Genomic DNA, 13,376 nt, shown 5'->3' on the forward strand with positions numbered 1-13,376 from the left:
AAAGCTCCAATAGCAAACTAGCCTGTCTTTTGTTTTCTTTTCCTTATTATTTTTGAGACAGGGTCTCCTGTGGCACAGGCTGGCCTCCAACTCACTTTGCTATTTAGCCAAGGATGACCTCAAACTTCTGATTTTACTGCCTCCACTTCTAGTGCTGGGATTACAGGTGTGCACTGTTATGTCTGGGCATTAGAGCCAGGGTTTTGTGCATACCAGAAGCCTTCTGCTACTTGAGCTGCAGCCCAGTCCCATCAGACTGTCTTTCTAACCAAGCACTCTCAGCCTACAAAGGTGACAGGAAGGTATAGTCTGCAAAACAAGAAAATGATCGTGTACATGAATCTCCTTAGTCTATACTTGAAGACAGAATTTGGAGTCCCTCCAAGTTGAACGCCCTCTTTTCCCTCCGCAGCTCATGAGCTCTCCAAGGCAGAAGCCATTCCTTTCGGAGTAGTAAGTAAATGTTGGGGACATTTCCACAACAAACAGCACACAAAACACAGAAGTGACAGTTTGTGAATGCCCATGTTTCTAAACTCAAGGTAGCAGGTGATGCGTGGCTGTCTCCCAGCACTCCCGGTATTTGAGTCTAGGCAGTGGCCCACAGAGCTCAGGACATGTTTCCTGACTAAATTACTGAGGTGGCAAAAGCTGTGGCCAAGGCAGCCTTCTTGGACAAGTGGATTTGTCACAAGTGGGTGACATCTGAAGAGACAATCTCTATATTGTAGTTTCTGGCATACACACACACACACACACACACACACACACACACACACATATATACACACCCCAAATAAAACAGCAACCCAGAATCATACTTTACAGATCATTCCCTCTTGATAGCACACAAAACGCCTTTAGCTTTCCTTGCACGACTGTGTTTTCCTAGTTTTTTTTTTTCTTTGTCATTTTTAAGACAGGGTCTCACTATGTCCCCTTTAGCTGTCCTGGAACTCAATGTGTAGATCAAGTTAGTCTTGAACTCACAGAGGTTCACTTGCCTCTGTCTCTTGAGTGCTGGGATTAAAGTTGTGTGGTACCATGCTAGACCATGCTTTACCACTTCTGATGTTTGCTCAAAAGCTTGAGCCTGGTGAGTTTTTTGCTTTGTTGTTTTTTAAGATTTATCTTATGTGTCTATGTGCATATGTCATAGTGTATGTTCTCTCTCTCTCTCTCTCTCTCTCTCTCTCTCTCTCTGTGTGTGTGTGTGTGTGTGTGTGTGTGTAAGCATCCTTGCATTCATGTGCCCTTTGAGTTCCAAAGAGCTCCTCTGGAGCTGGTCCCCTGGAGCTGGAGTTAGGCAGTTTGGAGATGCCCGAATGTGGACCCTCTGGAAGAGCAGTAAGCACTCTTAACTGCTTAGTCATCTCTGCAGTCTCACTTCTGTTTTCTTTCTTTCTTTTGGAACAAAGTCCCATTCTGTAGCCCAGGTTGGCTTGGAATTTGTAGTTATGCGCCTGTTTCAGGCTTTCCAGTGATAGGATTACAGATTTGAGCTACCATATCCAGAAATAACTGGTTAAAACACCACATTAATTTATGTTTTGAAGTGATATTTCAAAAGTCATACAAGCTGAGCAAGGTGGCTCACTCCTGTAATTCCAATACTTGGCGGTGAGGACTGAAGCAAGATGATTGCTGTGAATTTGAGAGCAGCTCTCTCTAACCTACCCATGAAACACAAGCATCTGATTTCCTGCCTTGACTCAGGCCCAGATCCAGGGGTCTCAAATGCCCCTGAACATGGAGGCAGGAACAAGAACCTAGAAGAAGGAGTCCCTGTAAGTGGGGGAAGGGCCGAGGAAGCCAGTGGAGGAAGTGTGTTATAGAAAAATAGGAATGATCTGGCATGGCAGTGTATTCCCTATGTTCAACTGCTGGACTCACGTCAGAGTTTTTTGGTAAATAGGTATTCCTCCATTATGTGCTATTTCCTCTCAGGAAAGAAAATGGTAGCTGGGCGGTGGTGGCACACGCCTTTGATCCCAGAACTTGGGAGGTAGAGGCAGGTGGATCTTTGTGAGTTTGAGGCCAACCTGGTCTACAGAGCTAGTTCCAGGACAGGCTCCAAAGCTGTAGAGAAACCCTGTCTCAAAAAGCCAAAAAAAAAAAAAAAAAAAAAAAAAAAAAAAAAGAAAATGGTAGAGGAGAGAGGAAAATGTCAGTATATACTTCAAAATAATATAAAGACAAAAGAATCCCAAATGACATAGAGTTGCTTAAATGGGGCCCCGTATGGTTCAAAGAAGGGAAGAGAACACGAAAATGACATAGGTAGGCCCCTCCCTCCCTATAAAGTCTAGATTCCACATAAAGGGCAGTAAATGTAGAGTCACATTCATCATTCTTCTATTAGCTCACCCTGTGGTCACTTTGATGTAGGTTTCCTGCAGCAGCAGAAATAATTCCTGTGTGGCTGGTACACACTTTCATCTCCCCTTTTCCTGATCCCACTCCCAGCTTTGAGCAGGGAGGCTTGGGGATTCAACAGTGAGCTAAAATCCACACAGAAGGACTGGTGTTTGGTGTGCATCACATGGATGAGTACGCTTAACTCAAAAGGCATTGAGCCCAGTGAGAGGACAGCGTTCTTGCACCAGCTGCTTCCATCAATCACCTTTACTTAGGAGTCAGAACTTCCACTTGACACATCTTAGGGAAACTGTGTGATCTTCAGGACTGGCTGGCTGAGTGGCTTGTATGACAACCCAGAGTTGACACCCTGCAATGACATGACCTGGGGCTCAGAGAGGCCTAATTATGTATGGTTGAAGGCAGCTTGTCTTGGCCCCTTGAGGCTTCGGGTTGACATGGTGTCATGTAGGTAGCATGAGAAAGAGTGAGTATGTCAAGATGATCAGAGAAGGACAGAGAGGAACCACAGTTCCATGATAGACAATTCCCACAAGGAAAGAGTTGGAGAAAAGGTCTCAGATGTCACCTTGATTGAGATTTACCTGGATGCCAAGAATAGACTGTAAATATAAGTTTCTTTTTCTTTCTTTTTTTTTTTTTTTTGGTTTTTCGAGACAGGGTTTCTCTGTGGTTTTGGAGCCTGTCCTGGAACTAGCTCTTGTAGACCAGGCTGGTCTCGAACTCACAGAGGCCTGCCTCTGCCTCCCGAGTGCTGGGACTAAAGGCATGCGCCATGACCGCCTGGCTAAATATAAGTTTCTGTCTTGCTTAGTCCTACAGCTGTTCAGTCCCAAAGAAACACAGAGACTTATATTAATTATAAACTGTTTGACCTACTAGCTCAGGCTTATCATGAACTAGCTCTTATGACTTATTAACCTGTAATTCTCACTTTTGTTTAGCCACGTGGCTTGGTACCTTTTCTCAGCAAAGCATTCTCTCTTGCTTCCTCCACATCTGAATGGTGACTGGGTCTCTGCCTTTCCTCTTCTCGGAATTCTCTTAGTCTGATTGCCCTGCCTATACTTCCTGCCTGGCTACTGGCCAATCAGCATTTTATTAAACAAATCTTTACAAGAGCATTCTCCCACAGCAGACCTCCTCTTCCAGGAGGTTGCTCTGCCTAGAGAACAGTGAGCACAAGCCCACAATTGACATCTTAATCTGATCTGAATTTCTGTAACCACAAGAGACCAGAGACTTCGGAACCCTGCTTGACATGACATTTTGGAATCAACAAGGCCACCTCTACAAAGCTGGAACAAGGCAAGTGATTCCAGGGTGCAGAGTTAGTTGATATTCACTTAACACTTTTTATGTCAGGGATAATTTCTTTCCAACCTCAAACCACTGTATGGTGAACACTGATAATTATTTACATTTTACACAAGGTGCTGTGATTCTACAGTTGGCGAGCAGTGGTGCTCCTAATATAAAAAATGAAGCTAATCTTTACTGCAGCCTTAACTATGTGTTAGGAATGGTACTAAGCAGCCCTGTTAGGTGTCCTGAGAAATCTATCTTTGAGACTTTGGTCCCTTCTTTTTGTTGCTCCATAAGGAGGCTTCTTTTCCTTTGATAAAAATTAAATTATTGGCAGGGTACAGTGGCTCTGTAGTCTCAGTACTTGGGAGGCTGAGGCAGAATTGATCTGAGTGTGAAACCACCCTGTGGGGTGCACAGTGAGTTTGAGGCCACCCAGAGTTACACACCAAGAGCCTGTCTCAAAAATGAATTTAAGAAACAGATGCAAGTGTTTCTATGCTAAAGTAAAAATGTGTGCAAAATGCCACACTTGACAGAAAGCACATGATTGGCTTTTTAGTATGCTATTTCTAGAAAGATCAGGAGGTAACTTGTACATGGAAGCTCTACCCTAAATGTTTGGCTACTTGTAATGGGAGTGAAGGCCTCATCAGACGATGATGTGGGATTCCCCTCTATATGATATGAATATGTTTTTTTATTATTGGTAAATAAAGAAGCTTCTTTGGCCTATGGCAGGGCAGAATATAGCCAGGCTAGAAGAGATATAGAAAGAGAATAGGCAGAGTCAAGGAGATGCCATGTACCTCCCAAAGGAGAAAGATGCCAGAACCTTACCAGTAGGCCACTGCATCATGGTGATACACAGATTAATAGAAATGCGTTAATCTGAGATATAAGAGCTAGCTAGGAATATGACTAAGCCATTAGCCAAGAAGTGTTGTAATTAATATAGTTTCTGTGTGATTATTCAGGTCTGGGCAGCCAGACCTGATGTAGGACATGTGCCTGTGTTTCCTGCCAACTGCTTCCACTGGGGCAGGCAGCACCCTGAACAGCTGGGGTATGGTCGAAAGGAGGATACTGAGGCTCAGAGTAGTGAGGGCATACAGCCATATAGCTTTGAAGTGGCCGAGTCCAGATAGCAATCCAAGGCATTTGGAGCCCTTGAGAAAAGTGATTGTGCTGGGTTAAATAACTTGCCCCAAGGACACAATTCACTTTTGTAGCAACTGCTCCCATACATTCAGGCTTCTCCATGCATTTGGGCAGTGTGGGTGAGTGATACAGGGCTACAGTGTAACTAGGGAGCCTCTTCTGCCTGGTATCTTAACTTTGGGCCCTGTGCATGAAACATGTCAAAAGGTAATAAGGCTATAACATCGTCAAAGCTTCTTGTCAAGTGTGTTTCCAAAAGTTTTATTGTTGACCTGTCAATTTTTGAACTGAATTCTATCCTGCCGTGTATTAATGTGAGTTAACTAAGCAACTGTACCCTGGCATCAACACCAACTTGCTTATGACACAAAACTATGCCCGTATACCTTCATTACTCAGGACTTTGCTGAGGTGGTGGAGTTTTGTTTTGGGTATCTATGTTTATGTTTTGGATTATTATTTTCTTGTTTTCTGTACCTTTCAGGGAATGTTTCTTCTTTTCCTAGGTTCTGATAAGTGGTTGAGAAAAATCAATACCCAAATCACCTAAGCCTGAAGACTTCGTGAAGAGGCTGCGCTGGTGCCAGTTCCAGCGGGGAAGAACCAACAGCAGATCCATCCTAATAGATCTATTGACAGGAACTGGCTTGTGTGATGGCAGCAGCTGCCCAGGGAGGTCTAAATTTCAGAGCACCGCCATCAGGAAGCGCAGGCTGCAACCCACCATGACCATTTTTTTCCTCCTCAGAAAAGCCCCATTTCTGCTTTTCAACCTTTTAGCTGATATGTTGAGGCCAAGGCAGATGCTTGATCTAGAATCATCTTCCTACTTAGAGCCAAATAATGGTGGATTTGAATCACTACTGCAGAATATTTCAAAGTAGCACCCAGATTAATGTTTGACTGAATAACTGGGCTCTCAACCACTTTGACTCATTCTGACCCACCTAGCCCAAATGTGCAGGTGCTTTCCTCAGTCCAACAACTGATTCTCTGACTCTCCAGATACCAACCGCATGTTCTGTAATGAGATTACCTCTGACATGAGCTACCTAGAGATAGCCCACCTAACACGTCAAATGCCGGTTCATGTCCTAGGTTGCTGCCTGCCCTTCCAGACAACTGGCTACAAAATTCAGAGCTCTTATAATCCCCTTCTGAAGTTAACAGTTTACTTGAGTGACTCACAGAACTCTGGGAATCACTTTACTTGCTATCACTGTTTATTATAAAGAATGTAACTCAGGGACAGACCAAAGAAAGAGCTGCACGGGAGAAAAAGTTGATGAATTTCCATGCACTCTTGGGCAAACAAGGTTGGTTTTGATGCTGAGTGCTCCCCAGAGGCCCATGTGTTAAAGGCTTGCCCCCTGGGGTGGTACTGCTGGGAGGGAATGACAGTCTGGGTTCTCACGAAAGGTTCTCTCTTATAGTGGGGAGGACCCCTGGCAAGGATGATTTATCAGCCTCTTTCCCTTTTTCTTTTGTATTCTAGTGATGGTATGAATGGTTTTGCTTTGCTTTATCACACACTCCCATCATGATGGCTGCTTCACCATAGACCCAAAGCAATAGAGTCAAACATTCATGGTCTGAAATCCCTGAAAATACAATGAAAAAGCAAAGCGTTTCCATGTCTGGGTGCTTTTCCATGGTCATGTTTGTGTGCACTCATCAAGATGAAAACTCATGCATTGCTGAGCTCTCCTTTCCTGTGCTGTGCTTTAATACAGAGTGAAAAACAAGAGAGTACACGGTTTTGAGGTTTGAGTTGTAAAAGTTTTTCTTTCCCTTCATAATATGGAGGACTGGAAGAGAATCCAGCAAGGATAAACTTCCTTTTTTTTTTTTTTTTTTTTGCTTATGAACAAAGATAGTCTTTGCATCACCAATGATGTTCAGTTCAGGTCTATCTGTTGGGACACACAAGTGAAGCTTCAGTAGAAGAGTGAATCTGCCTGGTACAAAGTGATCCAGGTTGATGCATGGGGCATAAAGGGGAAATGGCCTGGAGACTGGACATCCTGGGATTGGGCTGTTGCTGCCATCAGGTTAATTAGTGGCAGAGTTAAAGGCAGTACTCTAACCCCAGTTTTCTGTCCATGGCATGCCCACTGTCTGCCTGCCAAGGGTTATGGCACAGTGGGGAGAGCCCTAGCCCTGGCACACTCCTCAACAGGACCTGTGGCTTTAATCTAAATATCCCCTAATTGTGGATTTTGGCCCAGACTGCCTCTGGCTTCCAGCAGACTCCTGCCTCCAGGCTTTGCAAGCAGCTACTTACCCACTTCAAGTAATTCTTGCCTGCTGGGATTCTGAACAGAAACACTAAGATTCTTCTCCTTTCGGTTCTATTAGGCAGGAGCCACACAGGTCCTTGGGGTCCCAGTGCTTGGGCTCACCGTACAGAATAAATTAAAGGACATGTGTTTTTGTAGATGTTTAAACCACTAGTAAAAGCATTTTGATGATGTATGGACAAGTGTAGTACATGTGGTTAACATCCCTGCACTCCCTCCCTATCATCCTCAGTCCTAGAAACCACTTGTGTGCCCATAGCTTGCCATTTTTAAGTCTGTGGAACTGAGCTGAGTGGAGGGCCCTCCCCAGCCGTGTTTTGTGGGACAGCTGGGAAGGGCTCAACATGTTACCACAAGACAAGGCTCAGAGCCTAGCAGTCACCAGGCTGTGCTTGTGGCTAGATCTGGGCACAGAATGAAGATGATGTCAGTAGAGCTTCACATTATTTCACCCAATTAACTGAGAGTTAATTAGTATTTCCAGGGTGCTGTTTCTTCACTGCCGGAGTGGCAACGAGAGGATCACTCAGAAGATATGTAACACTTAGACCCCTTAAGACATGTGGGAAAGCTTAGTTTGCTAGGGCTGCTGGAACAAAAAAAAAAAAAACATAGAACTGGGGGCTTAAAACAAGAGAAGTGGATTCTCTTTCAGCTCTGAAGGCCAGAAGTCTCAAACCAAAGCGTTAGGAGTGCTATCCTCCTTAGTGAACCTCTAAGGATTGTCCTTCTTTGTGTCTTCCATCCTAAGTAGCCCTAGGTGTTCCGTGGCTTGTGACTACATGGCTCCCATCGGTTTCTTTCTCCAAATGGCCATTTTCAGTCCTGTATGTGTCTCTAGTCTCTTCTTCTGAGGACACCATCATATTTGAATTCAGGCTCCTATAATCTTATCTTAGCTTGATTTTATCTACAAAGACTCTTTACTAAAACGGTAACAATGCAGGGGTTTGGACTTGGACAGGGAACTGAGGTCATAAAATCAGCTTGACAGTGTCTATCTATCTGTCTATTTTCCTGCTTCACCTCCTTCCTTCATTTGAACATCCTCCCGTGACATTTGGCATCTTGGGCCCTACTGTTATCACTGGTGTTGGGCCTAGCCTTTGCAGCCTTGCCCTTGGGGTCACATCTATGTTGGAAGCTCCTTCAGTTAAAATATGCAGATGGCTGCCAGCTGAAATTCTTTTTAGCTCAGCCTCTCAGCTTCCTTTCCCTACATGCTAATCACAATCCCAAATAAGGTACAAAGGGGTATTCCCAAGTCTCTTGAGTCCCATCCTTGCTGGAGGAAGATCCAGACCTAGTAGCAGATGTTCCAGCTCAGAGCCTGAAGCAGTGCTGAACAAACACTTGCACCCTGGGCCCCAGGATTCTCAGAGAGGAGGATCCACCCACATTTCTCAACACCATCTTCTTGGTGACCTCTATACAGGTTTCCACTAACCAGCTGGTGCCAAATGAACCCAGGGAATAATCTGAATAGTTCTGGTAGACAGGGCTGAACATATCTAACAGTTTCCTTAAGGTCCTAGGCCCTAGAGGAAGCCAAGCAGAGGCCCTTGAAAAAGAAGGTAGGCAGTCCTTAGCACTTTCCTCTCTGAGCCAACTTGCCTGGCTGCCCCACCCCAGAGTTGGAGCAACTGAACCTGTTAGGACTTGCCTGCACTTTGACTTCTCTTCCAGGTAGAACTTAGCTTCAAAACTGAGCTCCAGTGTATTTCATGCCTCAGCAGGTGGCTTGGTACCCTCTTCTGATGCTGCTTCTCCATGGTTTTGGGGCTTTAGACTCAAGGCTGCCTGGCCCCACCCACTTGAGTTACTTGTCTCTACCTTTGGAGAATCAAATGTTTGCCTGGTTTTGTTATGCAATGTTCGGAGGACCAGAATACTTCTGCCCTGCAGTCCCACCAGCCACAGGAGCCCTTTCTAGGTCCCAGTCGTTATGGTACCTTGAATAATATTCCTCCCCCCCCAATGATGTCTATCTTCTAAGCCTCACAGCTTCCTGTTTCTGTTATATGAGCAACAAAGACTGCATTTGTGATCAAGCATGATAATCCTGGATCACCACGCTGGGCTTAAGAAGGATCATTAAGTGTCTTCATGAGAATAAGTGAGAAAGGAATAGCATAGTATAAACAGATTGGAGTAATACGCTTTGAAGACAGAGGAAGGGGCCACGAGTCAACCAAACAGGTGATCACTAGATGCTGAAAACAAAATGGCAAAATGGATTGATACCCGAGGCTCCAGAAGTAACCAGCCCTAACAGCAACTTGACTTGAGCTCTCCGAAATAAAATGGGTATCTTACCTATATCCCCAGAACAAGAAAGTCTTTTTTTTTTCTTTTCGAGACAGGGTTTCTCTGTAGCTTTGGAGCCTGTCCTGGAACTAGCTCTTGTAAACCAGACTAGCCTTGAACTCACAGAGATCTGCCTGCCTCTGCCTCCCGAGTGCTGGGAATAAAGGCATGGGCCAATAATGTCCAGCTAAGAGTCTTTTTTTTTTTTTAAAATATTGTTTTAAGCCACTGAAATGGTGGTAATCTGGTAGAGCAACCACAGGAAATAAATTCAACCAGGGCTCTCATCCCATGCTGATGTGGGATTCCCCTCTCTATGCTGTGAATGTTTTATTAACATTGGTTAATAAAGAAGCTGCTTTGGCCAATGGCAGGGCAGAATAGAGCTAGGTGGGAAAACTAAACTGAATGCTGGGAGAAAGAAGGCAGAATCAGGCAGATGCCATGTAGCTTCTGAAGGAGAAAGAACCTTACCAGTAAGTCACAACCTTAACAGAAATGGGATAATTTAAGATGTAAGAGTTAGTTAATAAGAAGCCTGAACTAATAGGCCAGTGTTGTAATTAATATAGTTTCTGTGTGATTCTTTGGGTCTGGGTGGCCAAGAAATGAAACGCCATCTCTGATTACACCATGTTGTGTGTCCCAGCATACAGACCCGAACATCAGTGATGATTCAGAGACTGTCTTTGTTTCATTTGAGAGAACAGGAATTCATTGGGCAAGAGATTATGGTCATTTGCTCATATATATATAGGACAAATCACTTATAACTTTACTTATATTATATTGTAACTTAGCAGTATACAAAGATTCCACAAGGCTCACTAACATCTTGTGCTTCTGCACATGTGTGTGTACACATGCATGCAAGTACACATGTATGTGGGAGTACACATGTATGTCCTCTGGCTTGTACAAGCATGATATGATGTACATTGTATGATTACTCTATTGCTGTTCACCTGTTTTTTTGAGAAGGGGGTCTCTCATTGGCCTGATAGTTAGGATCCTTCTGTCTTTACCTCACCAGATCTAAAATATTAAGAGTATGTATCCTGACATTCGAACTCACATCTTCATGCTTGTAACACTGTAGGTGGGTCTTTCTATCTATCTGTTGCTTTCATTGGTTAATTAATAAAGAAAACTGCTTGGCCTGATAGAGTCAGAACATAGGTAGGTGGGAAAAACAGAACAGAATTGTGGGAGAAAGAAAGCAGAGTCAGGCAGACGCCATGGCTCTCCTCTCCGAGATGGACGTTGGTTAAACTCATGCTGGTAAGCCACAGTCAATTGGCGATACAGATTATTAGAAATGGGTTAAAAGAATATGTAAGAGTTAGCCATTAAGAGGTTAGAACTAATGGGCCAGGCAGTGTTTAAATGAATACAGTGTCCGTTTAAGTATTCTGGGGCTAAGCTAGCCATAAGGAAGCCGGGTGGGACGAAAAGCAGGCCTGCTTACCTTATCACTACAGTAACACAAATGCTGAGCTATCACTCTTGTCCACTTAAAAAATACCAGCAGTCCTGATATGTGTAATCTGATGTTGATTAAAACAATGAAGTATTTTTTTTGGTTAAATTCTTTTCATATAATATATTTTCATCATGTTTTCACCTTCCCCCCATTCCTCCCAGATCCTTCCAAAGTTCCCTCCCCCACTGACTATATTTTTGAGTGTCTTTTGTCCTATCAGTCTTAATTAAGCAGCAGTTCATACATCTTTATTGTGAAAGGCAGACCATAAATATTTTAGGATTTGGGGGCCATAATTAATTCTCTCATTGTAGCAAAAGATGCATATATAAGTGAATAACTATGGCTGTGTACCAATAAAATGCTATAAAAGCAGTGCCAAGCAATATTTGAGCCCAGGTTCATAGTTGGCCTATCCTTGCCCTTAAGAGGAGGAATACTTAGGCTAACTTTGGCATTTCGTCTATTTGATGGGAATGTAAATTCCTTGAGGGTAAGGGCTGTATTGTTACTTCCAGTTTCCTTTGACTATACCTAATGATTTCTCTCCTTCTCTAATGAAGAACAAAGCCGGTGGTGTGTTTCTTAGTACCTGCTACAGAAAACATCTCAACAGAGTCACTGACATACAGATTGCCTTCACCTTTTTCTTTCCTTTCTATCCCTACAGAAATTTTCAGAACCCAGTGAGCTGATGTGAACCATCTTTCTGAGCATGAGCACGTGAGAGGCAAACCTGGCAAAGAGAAATCTCTACTTTGGTCGTTATCATGAGAAACCTTCCATAGTCAATGGCTAAAAAATGTTGAAGAGAGAAGCATACAGGAATGGGAGAGTCTAGTCTCCCATAGTGTTTTTCTTTCTCACAGTTTCGATCTGTGCTTATGTGTGTTACAGACATGTGCATGCAGGTGCACACTCCTGTGAGTACATGTGGAGGCCATGAGGATATCAGGTATCTTCCTTTATTGTGTATCTTCCTCAATAGATTTCTACCTTATTCTCTTGAGAGAACCTGAAGCTCATTGTTTTTTGCTAGGCTAGCAGCCAGCAAGCACCAGCAATCCTTCTACCTGTTCTCCACCCCAGGCACTAGAATAACAGGTATGTACAGCCCTGCCCAGCTTTGTATGTGGGTGCTGGAGATTTGAATACAGGTCCTGATGCTTGTACAAGCAATTACTTTTATTCACTGAGCCGTGTCCCCAGGCCCTATTTGTTCTTTTTGAACCCTTCAGGTTAGAACATTTCCAACTGAAGCCTGCTATCCTGTGGGCTTAGGAACTCTTAGCTAGATTAGACCGCCTAAATACGAATGTGAAAGGTGGGGTTTACTGGCCTTGAGAGATCCAAAGCAAGTGGTTCCCTCCTGGTTCTGAGAAGGATCTTTGGGGGCTCCCTCAGGTGGTTAATGCGGGAACTGCTGGCTTTCTTTTTGAAGGTCCTCAAGTCTTAGCACACTTTGTGGCTACCTTTCCTGGAATAAGTAAGGAATAGAAAGCCCCTGGGCTCTGAGGAGTAAGGAAGTCTATATGGGATGGGGGGCAGTTGGGCCAATGGCTATTATACGATTGAGGACATAATTAGATGGACATGCAGGAAGAAATTATGTTGGAGATGGAGTCTGAAAGAATCGGCTGCTGCTTCTCCCACCCCACCGAGAGCAGTACGATGGGCGCAGGAGAATGCTGCTGAAGAACTAACTGCACGCAAGTTGGCATAAGCTGCGCTCCTGGGGATGGAAGAGGGGAGTTGGGAGGGAAAGAGGGTCAGTATACGCCATCACACAGCAAACCTGGAACCTCTGAAGGGCAGGAGGTCGCGGCTGTTCCATGGCTTCTGTTTTGGAGTCATGGATCCCATAGTGGAATAGTTCAGAGACTTGCAGACATGGGTGCCCACTGCTCCTTAGTTTCTGTCTACTGGATCCTTCTCCAAAGCAGGTTTCCCACAGCTGCTGAGCCCCAGTTCCCTGGCCTGTAATTTATTTGGTCCCTGTCTTGTCTGACATGCTGCTGAAAGACACAGTTAAAGGGCTAAATATGGTGCTCCGAGGCTGTAGACCCCACACACATATGTTGGGACTGTGGCTCTGCACTGCCATAGCCTGGCTGGCCATTCCCTTTTGTGGTTGCTGTTGTTCCTCTAGGACGCCAAGTCAGGAAAGATGACCACCTGTGCTTACTAGACACCCACTCTGTGCTGGCAGGGAAAACTGGTTGGCTCTGCCCCTCAAAGAACTTCTGGCCTGGGGAAAGTAGGAAAAAGTAAAGGTAGGAAATACATGAAATGAGGTAAAGGTCAAGAGCCATGGGCTAGGGAAACAGAGAGGAGACAGAGAAAGCTATTCTGGGAAGGAAAGAACTGGTCACTCTAGACCTGCACACAGGGCCTGCAAATACACCGAGAGCAAGGACAAGCTGAGGAAGTGTGTGGATGGC

This window comes from Alexandromys fortis, unplaced genomic scaffold (genome assembly GCF_014885135.2).
Source record: "Alexandromys fortis isolate MF-2015 unplaced genomic scaffold, M_Fortis_MF-2015_v1.1 scaffold_206, whole genome shotgun sequence".
NCBI classification, from domain to species: domain Eukaryota; kingdom Metazoa; phylum Chordata; class Mammalia; order Rodentia; family Cricetidae; genus Alexandromys; species Alexandromys fortis.